Here is a 13273-nt window from a genome sequence, read left to right as displayed (position 1 = left end):
GAAAATCGTCCCCACAAGGTATTACAAATGCACGCACGCACACACACACACACACACACACACACACAGAGCGCTGACGCTCCAACATTCCTGCACATCCCTGCAAAAGCTGGAAAAAGGTCACAGCGAGCGAGGCGGCGAGTAAAAGGAGCGATCTGTGTCAGTCGGACTCGGCTCCGGGCCGGGTCCAGACATTTTAGGGAAAGTGATAAAGTGGGCGGTCCGATCTGACCGTTAACCCTTTCAGAACCAAGTAAGGTTCTGGGTTTTATAATCCAGTAATAACAGGCCGGTTAAACATGAACTGTTGAATTATTATTGTTATTAATAATCCAGTTTCTGATCCACTTTCCAGAGGCTGAAACACAACTAAAGGGAAGAGTTTGACAAGTTTATTTAAATAAATCCTACAAAAGAGATACAAAAATATTTTAATATTTCAGCACAAATATGAATTATTGGAGCTGATGTTTCAAAGAAAGTGATCAGAAGAGTTAATCTAGCTGATTGGTGACGTTTCAGTCTGTGAAAATGAAGCAGAGCATCTGGAAACGGCGCCTGCAGCCCAAACTGAGGGCGAAGGCTTCCTGTCCCGCCTCCTGCTGACAGGCACCTGTGTGAGGATGTAACTCTGTGACAGACGGGATGGAGGGATGACGGAGAGATGGAAGGAAGGATGGAGAGCTGAGGAGGGGGAGGAAAGCCTATAAATCCTCTGCAGCCTCTTGATTCGCCCAGGTCGTCTCTGAGAGTTCGACAGAAATAAAAGCAGCCGTGTGATTGGCTGTGAGCTGCCTGCCTGGCTCTCTCAGCCCAGTAAATTCATGCTGCTGCAGTCTTTTATTTTAACTCCCTCCGTCTGCTTTTACATCGCGGCTGCAGCGAGGTGGGATATCTGGTGTCGGTTAACAGCGCTTGGCAGAGTGCGAGCGGAGCGATGGAGGGATGTATGGTGAGACAGATCGAGGAGAGGGGGGAGGACAGGATCCACTCACCATATGTTGGCTATTTATTACCTCAGTCTAACTGTCTCTCTGTCCTCATCTGAACATCTATCACTTTGTTTCGGATCGGCAGATACGACCTGGGAATCAAACACAAACTCCCACCGCTCCAGATTTATACAGCCATAGAAACACGTCCGCCACCAGAACTCTGCACTGCCGCGGTTTATTACCGCTTATGATGAATATATCTGATTTAAAGTCAGGATCAACGAAGAAAAAACAACTTTCTAAATCTGAGGTTTTGTTTTCTCTCTCCAGAGATTAGCCGTGAATTTGAATCTCTCTCCATGTTTATTAGGAACATAAATCTTCAGCCCATTAGTCCCAGTCTAATAGAAAATAAAGAATACTTTCATATTTTTTACAGGAACACTTTGTCCTGGACTGAAAAACATTTTATTCATCATATATCTGCATTTCACTGAGACACTGATGCTAAAAATATGATAACTAGCCTTTCAGCATAGCTAACAGGTGGTTGTAAACAAAAGTTATGGATATAATGCTACCAGACCACAGGATAAATTTACTATTTCTAACAAAAAAATAACACTAAGTTTATGAATTCACATCAAATAAGCTTCAAAAGAAACAAAAACTAGATTAAAACCAGAAAACAGCTATTACTAATTAACTAAATTGTGATGCTTTGAAGTATAGACAATTTGTTCATTTTAATACTGTGCTTATGTGTTAATTGTTACACTAAACCATGATGCATTTTATATTAATATAATACTTGAAGCTAACTTTGTCGGATTTCTCCCACCTCAACACTAACCGTCTGTTAAAGTCTGATTGTACAACAGGAACCAAATCAAACGCATTTCAGCCTCGTGTTGAACAGCAGCAGGTCATTACTGTGACGAATCTCCAATATTTGGCACATTTACTGCAGCGAGGCTGTCGGCTTAAATAACTGACAGTGTTTTTAAGCTAAATTTAGAAAGCTACAACCGGCCGCGTCGTAAGAAGCGATGCTGCCGCTGTCTTTGAATCCAGTCGCAGAAACTGAAAGAACATCTCTCCTTATCTCTTTCTGTTTCTCAAACTCTCGACCGCAACAGGAAGCTGACACTCTCGGGAGTCACCAGAGAGCGCTTCGCTGCTTCCCTCATGTGCGAGAGAGATTGATGGACCTTCCCGCTGACCCCCCGCCCGCCCCGAACCTCCTAGGCCTCCATGTAACACTCAGCTGCCATCACCCATCCTCCACTCCTGTCTCCCTGCAGGACTTTGCCCAAACTTGTTACCCGTCTCTTATGAAACCGAGCTGGCAGATTCTGCTCCTCGGTTCCTCTGCGTCTCAGACTGACAGACACCAGCTTCCCTCCTCTCCTGCCTCCATCTTTTATTTCTGTCACCCCCCTCCCCGCCTCGGTTACACATTGACTGCTGTGTTTGCGGTGGAGCAAAGTGGAGTTTAGAACCGCCATGATAAAGTGTTGCGATAGCATCAGCCGTGTGTTAGCTCCACTGTACGGCATACCGCAGCAGGGGCGGGGGGAGGGAAGGACCTCAGCCAATCAGAGAGCTCCTCTCAGAGTGGAGCGATCTGCCAGCTCCCAGCCAATCAGGAGGCAGGTTCTTCTCCTCCCAGACACACAGGTTTATCCATCTCTGTGAGCCGTTTATCTCATCTACGGCAGCAGGCTGGGGACAGTTTGATGGTCTGGAAATTACTCACTGCAGTTTTTATTGTTTATAATAAATAGGACTGGTGTAAAGGAATCTAGGGAACATTTATATTAATAAACGCTGAATAAACAGCTTAGATTGGTTAATTTATTTTATGTAAACTGACTATTATGTATGTTACATGGTGTTAAATATAACTGTTTATCAGTGGGATCCATCAGTGGGATCCATCAGTGGGATCCATCAGTGGGATCTCAGCAGGTAAATTAAAATTATATTTTTCCTGGTTGCATTTTCTAAGAATGCGACCAGGAAAAATGTCTGAAACTCAACTTCATGTTCCTTTCTCCATGTTTGAAGTAAAATCCTGATATTTGCCTGAAGCTAATATTTGCTGACCCCTGGAAGGGTCAACAGGTCTCCCTGGATGACCCCGGATGACCTCTGGCTGCATCTATAAACAAGAAGTGAGGCAGGAAGCTGCAGCTGAGGAAACAGAGACATCCAGGAAGTAGACAGAGCCCAACGAGCACCGTGATGAGAAACAGAAACAAACTTCCATCATTTCAGAGAGAAATCTGACAGGAAGGAGGCGGGGAGCTTTACGGGTGGATAGACAGAGAGGAGCAGGGGTCAGAGGTCAGCAATGGACGGAGGGATGAGAGGGAGGAGCATATTTACCCGTTCTTTTTCGTTAATCAAACACTCGCTCGATCGTTCCGAGTCTCAAGGGCGGGGCGGAAGGGGGCGGGGTTTGTTGTGTTTGAGTCTGAAGGAGCGTTCACACTGCGGGGGGGAAACAGAGACACGTCAGTAACAGAGACACACCTACAGTACAGTAACACACACCTGCACACACAACAGGGAACAACGGGGAACAACAGGGAACAACAGGGAATAAAAGGGAACAACAGGGAAAAACAGGGAATAACGTGGAACAAAAGGGAACAACAGGAAACAACGGGGAACAACAGGGAACAAAAGGGAACAACAGGAAACAACAGGGAACAACAGGGAACAAAAGGGAACAACAGGGAACAAAAGGGAACAACAGGAAACAACGGGGAACAACACGGAACATCGGGGAACAACAGGGAATAACGGGGAACAAAAGGGAACAACAGGAAACAACGGGGAACAACAGGGAACAAGGGGAACAAAAGGGAACAACAGGAAAAAACAGGGAACAACAGGAACAACGGGGAACAAAAGGGAACAACAGGGAATAACGGGGAACAAAAGGGAACAACGGGGAACAACAGGGAACAAGGGGAACAATGGGGAACAACAGGGAACAACGGGGAACAAAAGGGGACAACAGGAAACAACAGGAAACAGTCACAGGAAGTAAACAACAACCAAAAACATCAAATAACAGAAAACCTTTTTCTTAACATTCAGGAAGATGAATCAAACTTGTTCTGAACATTTAACAGAAACATGTTCAGACGTCACAAATCCACAATAAATCTAAAACATTAATAAATAAAAACAACCCCAACATTAATAAACTCGTTAACATCTGGATACTTAGTTTAAAATCCAATTAGAACTAAAATGACTAAATGTTTACTTTTTGTTTTAGTCAAAGACTTTTTTTGACGTTGAGAAGCTGAAATCAGAGTTTTGTTGATTTATTTTTATTATAAAATGAATGTAAAAATAGTAACAGAAACTGATATTTTCTCTCATCAGATCTCATAAAAACATTCAGTACCGACCGACCGACCCGGTTTCCGGTTCTGGACCTGGAAATTAATATTAATTAATATTAATATTAATATGAAAAACTGTTTTCATTCTGAAGATTTGTAGCACCAGTTTGTCTATTTAAACTCTGTTTCTTTGCAATCAGATCTGGGATGTTGACCAACATGTAAACATAATGATGCCACACCAGAACAGGAAGTGACAAACAGGAAGTTGTTTTAGCATCATGGACAGAAAGCAGCAGACAGTTTGTAATCAGCCTGCAGCAGCTCTGAGGCATCAACAGTTAAACTGAACACACGTAGCTCCAAATGTCTGAAGGTCAGAGGTCAGCCTGCTGATGTAATCACCACTGCCTGATAACGCCAACGGGAGCGCCATGCAGGCCCGCTGCGGCCCGATGCATGATGGGAAGCCAACAGATACCTGGTATCTGCATTATGTAGGCCAAAGTCAGAAAACAAGGACACCCTGTGCGTCTGTAGGGACCGTTTGATACAATAATGACAGCTGGACAGCAGCGGATCCAAAGGACGAGTCAAAATAAGAACATCCAGCAGAGGAGGAAGAGGATGCTGGAGGAAACAAAGGCCGTGTCTGCTGCAAATGGAGGCTTAGCCGCACGGCACAAAGAGGATAATCTGCTGCTGTCAGGCAGCACAAAGTGAGGAAACTCAACGAAAACACAAGATAAGACAGAAAGATGGGCAGATAAAAGGGAAGCAACAGGCTGCAGGGCTCAGCCACGTATTTATGGATGGAGGGATGATGAAGAGGAAGAAGAGGAGAGGGGGATGGAGACAGAAGAAAAGATTAAGAGCTTATAGGGTTGGTAAGGCTAATTAGGAGGCGACTGAGGATGGAGGTGAGGAGGAAAGAAAGCGTCTCGTCTGCATCACCGATCAGGAGCAACTGGGAGTAAAACTGCAGATAATCTGAGGATGTGCATGCAGAGGAACGCATGCATAGAAAACACACACCCAGTCAAATCCCAGCTTTGATTTGACCAATAATAACTGACAGAAATGATGTTCCAAAATAAAGCAGCCTTAAAGCTCTATTAGTTACGAACCACAGCAACAGAACTGTGGTTTCCATGCAGCTAACGGTTTCAGACGATAAAAACTCTGGAGCCAAATTACTGTTCAGAGGAGGATCTGTTAATGAGCCAAGTATTGTTGGAGATAAAGGAGGTGTAAGCTGATACAGGGAGGCGCTGCGGCTCCCACCTAACCCAGGATTTATCACCATGTCCCCCCCGCCGCCACAAAGTCCACCGATAAGCCTGCAGCTAATGAGCTAGCCCGCTAACTGGCGTTAGCTTTGTTCTGCTACAGTCAGAGGCATTGTTAGCAGCTAAACGCTTCAACAAAGGTTAATGATTTATAATCAGTCAGATAACATTGACAAAGACGACACATATCAGGCTTTATGCTGCTATGAGTTATAAAATCTCCATAAAGTTTGATAAATCTTGAATTTCAGATATACATTTCTGTTGAGTCATGCTAAGCTTCAGCCTCCACTTCCATCAACAGAAAAAGTATCCATCAAAATTAAAATGTTAAAAGGAAACAAATGTATTTATTCAAAATAAAAATCACAGTTACATGTTAGCATTAGCTGCTTAGCTTGGATTAGCTTGCCAGAAAAAAAAAACCTTAAAAAACATGTTGAGATTATCTTAAGCATGCTAACGGTTTGCAGTGCTAACATGTAGCATTTCCTCTAAATGTCAAAAGGAAACCAATTAAAGTTTTATTTTGATGTATGCACTCAGACTGATGATAATGCTGAAAAATAGTTATTTTCATTTTAATGATTAGATAAACTTTATAAAAAGTATTGCAAGTTAGTTTAAATATGTTTATAAGCTAACAGCTTTTATGCTGACCTGCTTTACATGGTGCTTTTAAACAACATGCAAAAAAACTTTTTAAGGCCTAAGATGTAGATGTAGCAAATAAAACAAAAAAGTTTTTTTTCAGTGTTAATGATATTAGCATCATGGTTATTAGCAGCTTTTCTGAAGCAAAATGTCATAAAAGTGAATTAAATTCTTTCTCTGCTGCCGAACAGGAACAGCCTGTTTTCCTCTAACCACACTGAGTGACGAGGCATGAAACATTAGCCAGCCGAGACGTTCACACGGTGTCCTGGTTAGCCTGTTACACTGTAACTGGGCCGACTGGGAGAAAACCAGAGCTGTGATGGGCAGAGTGCAGCTGGATGAAGTGATGCTTGCAGCGGGCCGCCAGCAGCAGCAGCAGCACACCGGCGGTAAAAATAACCCGCAGAGCGAGAGCAGGAATGTGTGCGCCGAAGAATGCTGCTCCGCTTCTGGTGACAGGCATGGACAAGTGCAGAGGGAGGCAGAGAGGAAGAGGAGGAGGAGGAGGAGGAAGAGGAGCAGCACCTGAGCCAAGTGAGGAGAGAAAACTGGGGAAAGCTCAGAGGAGCAGCAGGAGCTCCAGCCTCCACTTTAAACATCAGAGATGCTTCAGACACTCAGGAAGTTTCACAATCCCAGCAGGATGGAGGGGCGAGCGACAGGAGGAATGAGAGGGAGCGGTTGCTAACGGCGACACAAAACAGGAAGTGAGACGAGAAGACGGAAAGCCTGAGAAAGAAGCAAACGTCTTCAGAATCCAGTCAGACCAGACGAGCCGCTCCCAGCAAACTCTACGCTGATTGGCCGGCTGCCCGCAAGCTGAGGCTGATGGGCCAGAGGACCCGGCCGCCCCCGGCCCGGTCCTGTTCAGACCCAGGGTACCGGTTCTGTTCAGACCCAGGGTCAGCTGGCCCAGCGTGACGCGGCGCTGCCACTTCCTGTCGCTGCGACCGGCTCCTGAGCGAACAGAAACTTAAACGCTGCAGATTTTCTCATCAGCTGATGATGAGAAAATCTTTAATAAGCCCAAAACGAATCGGGCCAAACCGGTAAAGATGGCCGCTTCCTCCAGAAACCGCTTCAGTCAGCAGGTTTCCTCATTACGGATCATCTCCTATCGGTGACCTCTGACCTCTGGGCTCAGAGGTCACCCTGGAATAAAATGAACCTCATTGATGGTTTCATCATAAATATGAAACCATCTCCAGTTCCTCTGCAGGAACCGGTCTGGTCCGGTCCGGTCAGGTGGCCATAAATCTCATAACTGCTTTATCCTGATCTATTTATTGATTCATTTTCTCATTTTTCATGTTTTCTAAAGCTTTGTTTTTATTTACTTTGGTTATTTTTCATCTCTTTCTGTTTGTCACATGACAGTTAAATATTTTAGTGTTAAATATTGTAATGTACATTAAAATATTTAACTGTCACAGAAACCTGGAAACTGTTGATTTATAAGAACCAACAGAAATATTGATGCTTTCCTTCTTCAGAGGGAAACTTGGTCACTAAAGCTGCTGCAATCTTTGGTTTGTTCAGAAGTTTAAACGTTTCTGGTGGATATTTGCTGCTAAATTAGCAAAAATAAGAGAAGTTCTGTGAAACTGAAGGTTATGTGACGTGGAACCAGATGAACATGGTTCTGTCTGTGGTCATTAACCCTCTATGGCATACCGTTGCTCTCAGGCAACAAACCACATTTCTGTACCTCACGTTGCTCCTTTATTTTATTTTTTGGTGGGAATGATTTAAAATACCTCTAGACATATTTTTGTCCAAATAAAAGAGGTATTGAGGTTCATGTGACCTTTTACTTAGAAGAAGAACAGTCCTTTTTATGAAGCAGAGGTGCATGCTACACCTTGCCTCCTACTTGTAAGTTACATATCCCTTTTCTTCATGTTTAAATTTGGGTCACTCTAACTAAAAATATTTTAATATCTGTGAGTATGTAAAGAAACATTATAGATCATTTCAAGACGATTTTTTTTAATAATTTATATGCTAAAACTGTGTTTTTTTGTTTGTTGCCTCAGGGCAACATTGTGCATTTAGGGCCCTTTTGCTCAGACCATATTATTCTAATGTGATAATATTCAATTGATTACAAAATAATTATCACAGCCAATTTTTTTACTTTATTATTGACTAACAGCAACAGGAGATAGATGCAAGGTCATTTCATGGACAAAAGGTGCATGGTTCATAAGTCGGCGTTATTCCTGATGAAAACATGAGGATCCACTGTACAACCATTATTTCATTGTTTGTTTATCCTCAAAACTGACTTCAGTCCCAAAGGGTGAAGAGCTGGTCATCAATGAACTAATGTACTTATTCCAAAGCAGGCAAAGACTGAAGCAATACCTGCTAAACCCAAATATACGGGTCTTGAGGGAACTTCATATGGCTGGTTCAGATGGTGTTCCTTACAACCTACACAGGGCGAACCGCACCACCACCAAATCTACCAGATATGGGAGCTGATGGAAATGTTGTCCTTTGCTTGGCTCAAATTCTAACAAAAAATCAGATCTACAAACTCTTATAAAAAGAACCTGCAGCCCTAAGTCCTGTCACTGATGTGAATCTGGTCGCTTTTTTATGAATATAGTTTTTGTTTGATTTGTATTTCATTTCTCATAATCACTGTAGAAAACTTGCCGTTTTAGACCCCTTGTAGCGCAATGTTGCCCTGAGGCAACAAACCCAAATCCGGTTCCGGGAGATGTCAGGGTCCGATTTTATGATTGATATGTAATTAGGAACCAACAAGCTCCCAAAGAATGCAGGAAAATATTTTTTCCCCAAAAAAACAAAAAGTCATGCCATTGAGGGTTAATAATAATTAATCAGGATCCTGATGTGAGTTTCTCTGATTAACAGGAAAATCGGTCGTTGCCGGTAGAAGCTGATCGGTGCGGATGGAGAACTCCAGAAATCATTTCATCGTTTCATCTGAATCAGCCGAGTTCAAATTTATTTTCTGCTTTTAATCTGATGTTAAAGATTCATTACGCAGAGTACACACACACACACACACACACACACACACAGACACACACACACTCAACCTCCCGTTATGAAAACACACAGAGGGACAAACTGGACGTTCTTCATCACATCTCAGTGCTCCTCCTCTTCCTCTGTCCAGGTTTCTTCTGTAATTACAGATATGGAGGAAGAGGAGGAGGAAGAGGAGAGGAGTAACATGGGGAGCAGCTGTTTTACACACACACACACACACACACGTGCGCAGACAGGTGTCAGAGACAGCAGCGACCTCTGACCTCTCAGACTGCTATTCATCCAGCGCTAACAGATGCTAACCTGGCTGCCTTCAGCCACAGATCAGGGAAAAGTTAACTCATCACATCATCCTGAGCAGATTATTTCATATTTCTGTTGTTCTGACGCCTGCTGAGCCAAACGTTTTCAGCTGGTTCTGCTGATCAATAATGATCTATCACTTTTTGATTGGATCTGCCGACTCGTCGACCAGCTGCTGTTCGTCTCCCAGGTTTTGCTCCTGCTTGTTGCTGCGGTTCAGACGGATCGTCCTCCTCTGCTCTCCATCCATCCTGAGAGGACTCCAACACTCCTCCTCCTGCTGCAGTTGTCTCTGCTCAACAAGCGATGCATTCATCGTCTGCTCACACACACTCGGCAGCTGCTGCACACACACACACACACGGGGAGGGAAATCCCGCCTGTTCTCTCAAACAGCTGGCCACATCCATAACGGCACAGCAGCCGTTTGAACAGCCTGGCAGAAACCAACAGCAGCGACCCGACAGGAAGCCCAGTTTACACAGGCATAGTCAAAGTAAACGTCACAGCTTCAAACTAAATATGTAGCTAAACATTAAGCTAAATGTTTAGCTTATTTAACAAGTTAACAAAATAGTTAGGTATTTACCTGGATAACTAAATATGCAGCAAAACATTTGGCTCCATTTATGTTGCTAACTAACTGCACATTTTATTTAACTAGTTAATTACAAGTTGGTATGATTTAATTAAAATTCCTTTAAATATTTAGTTTGTTTAGCTTGAAAACTAAATATTTAGCTTCTGACTAAATATTCAGTTTGTAAACTAAATGTTTATCTACATTTACCTTAAATATCTAGTTAAACTGTAACTTTGTAACACGGTGTAAATATGAACCATGTTTTCAGGCTAAATAACCCAAATTATTGCTGTTAATTTTTGACAGGAACTTTTCTGGTTCTACAGATGTGCGGCCCGGCCCGGCCGGATCGGTTCTGTTTGCTGCAGTAAGTCGGGTGTTGTGATGTGAAGCGAAGCAGCAGGATCGTTTGGAGACTGATTTCTTCTGGAGTTTACAGAAAGCAGCAGGCTGGGTGTGACTCTGCAGGATAAACTCTTTCATCACCGGCGGTTCAGGCTGACTGAGTGTTGGTGAGTCCAGAGGAGCTGCTGCGTGTCGCGGCACGCGGCCGGGCCTCGGGGCGACGCGCTCACCCACCACAGACCGAAACTCACCGTGCCACTTCTGCTCGACTGCAGGAATCGCACGAAACTGAAGCTGGAGGAACTGAATCACCGTCAGGGCGGGAAAAAGTTTAACTGACAACCAGCAGAGGCCGATGCATCAGAAACATGGAGAGATCAGGACAGGTGGGGGATAAACAGGGGCGTGGCTAACGCCTGGACCACAGCAGATGGTGAGGGGAACTCTGGTACCGGTCCCAACATGGAACCACAGGAAGTTCAGGTCCAGCTGACTCGGTTCTGGTTCTAAAATCCAATGATTTTCAAGTCACCGAATGCACCGTGCAAAGGCTGCAGGTCAGTGAAAGAGAGCAACAGTTCCTGGAGGTAACAGGAAGGCCTGAACCTGTTGCTATGGCAACAACTACTGAACTAAGGGACAAAAGCCCGGAGCTGCTGCACTGATGATGAGGCTGTTGGTGAACAGCAGCAGCATACGTTTCCCAGCATGCACTGCGTCAGAAGGTGACTCATGTTGGAGGTCAGAACAATAAGGAGCAGAGGAAGCTCCGCCCCTTTTCTGTTTATAAAGCCGTCTTTGTGCTGGAAGAATACAGCCTTGATGTTTCGCGCACACACACACACACACACACAGCTGTAACAAGATGATGCAGTTCAGCTGACGATAAACCAAAGATGCTCTTTACTCCTCCTCTTCCTCCTGAGGAAGAGCGAACCATGATGCACCTCTGCGTGGCGATGCCGGCGGCTCGGTTCGGGGCGCGGCGCCGAGCCGGACCAGGTTTCAGACGATTGAAAAAAAAAGTCTGAGCCTCTTTGTGAGCTGCCTGCAGGCACACACACACACACAGAGCTGTGTGTGTGTGTGTGCAGCGGTTTCCCCTGGGACGGTTTATTGTTATTTCCTGTTAAAAAGCTGAATGGACTCTGATGGACACACCTTCTCATGTAAACCCCAGTTCACACCTGAGGCTCCGCCCACTTCACAGGTAGAGACTCCCTGGGAAACACACAGCAGCTTAATCCTCTGAACACACACACCCTGAGCTTCCTGTCAGCAGCTGGGCTTGGAGGTTCTCCTGGTTCTGACCCGGTCTGGCTGGTCAGAGACCTGTAACCGTCACAGCGCCCCCTGCTGTCACCGTGACACTGACGCTGCTGTTATGGATGATAACTACCCATATTTATAACATTTAGGCATTTCCACAACGATGCTGCTCTGCTTCAGTTAACATCCCATAATCCTTTGCTGCATCCCAGTCACAGGACCAACAAGCTCCGCCCCCTCCAGAGACAAAAACAGCAACAAGATGGAGGTAAACAATCGACCCAGTTTTACCGACCGGACGATACAACATGGCTGACATCAGGAGATACTGACATTAATACTGATGTATCACAAATCACTATTTTTATTGCAAAATCTGCATCAATTTACTAAACCAGACTGAAAATAACAAGAACTATAAAGTAGATATGTTTTCTTTTTACTTGTGATGAAAAAACTTTTTGGAAATGTTTTTATTTGCATTTTTGTAAAAATTTGACTTAAATCGTCTAGATTTTTAATTTAAACACAAACATTTTAACCAATGTTAAAAATACATAAACTGTACATGAATAAATAATCCAACTCCTTTTAGGAATAAGAATCATTTTCTTTCCTTTGGTGAACTCTCAGTCATCTGCAGAATAAATCTTTCTAACATCAACATGAGAAAAGTTCAGCTTCCTGCTGAGCCGACTGTTTGACAGGAAGTTCATTAGCTTCATATTTCATTAACAAAAAGCAGGAAGTTGATTTATTCTGGAGTTCCTAGTCAAAGCCCGCTTCCGCCACAGAGTGTTGACACTCATCATATTGAATGTTTGTGGACGTTTTGTCTGCAGGCGGAGGACGGAGACGTCCTGAACCTTCACACACCGAGACGACGAAGAGGAGGATGGGATGAGCCGTCGCCATGACGACGACACGCCCGGTGACTCAATCTGAACTCCTGGTTTACAGTGACGATGTTCAGGTGTGTGTCAGAGGGCGGAGTCAGGATGCCTCACTGTCACACACACCAGGGGAGAGTGTGTGTGTGTGTGTGTGTGTGTGTGTGTGTGTGTGTGTGTAAGTGCGCAAACAGGCTGTAATTACTGAAAATCAAGGAGTGTGTCTGTGATGCAGCCTGTTATTTACCCCAGTGAGTGTGTGTCATCATTAGTGTGAAATATGATCACAATCTGTAAACAGGAAGTCCGAGAGAACCCCGCTGACTGCTCCTACAAAATAAAAGCCACCCTGCTGCTGTCTGGTGCATTTAAATGCATTGAAACTGTTGGACTTCTCAGCTGTGATGCGTTTAATGAACAGAAGAAAAGGAAAATTCTGTCAGGATCATTATCAGTTCAGATCCAACTGTACCAGCAGGTATCAGAACCAAACCAGAACCAGATCAGAACCGCTGATCAACCTGAACACGTTGCTGTTGCCGTGGCGACCAGCAGGGCTCAGGTGAACCGGGCCACGCCCCTGAAACCCGTTTCTGATCCGCAGAAAGAG

The 13273-nt window shown here is 44.3% G+C and overlaps 1 protein-coding gene across 1 annotated transcript in view; it reads right to left on the bottom strand.

Moving 5' to 3' along the window:
- Positions 1-3456, bottom strand: part of rreb1a (ras responsive element binding protein 1a) — a 32824-nt gene extending 29368 nt beyond the window's left edge. The window contains exon 1 of the mRNA XM_015033211.1: positions 3327-3456. The gene's annotated coding sequence lies outside the window, so the exon portion shown is untranslated. The remainder of the gene's footprint in view (positions 1-3326) is intronic.
- Between the last annotated feature and the right edge of the window lie 9817 nt (positions 3457-13273).

Source organism: Poecilia latipinna, unplaced genomic scaffold (assembly GCF_001443285.1).
Source record: "Poecilia latipinna isolate Pla-1442-1.1 unplaced genomic scaffold, P_latipinna-1.0 Scaffold261, whole genome shotgun sequence".
NCBI classification, from domain to species: domain Eukaryota; kingdom Metazoa; phylum Chordata; class Actinopteri; order Cyprinodontiformes; family Poeciliidae; genus Poecilia; species Poecilia latipinna.
The sequence above is the reverse complement of the archived record's forward strand: the minus strand, read 5'-3'. Positions and strand labels throughout refer to the sequence as shown.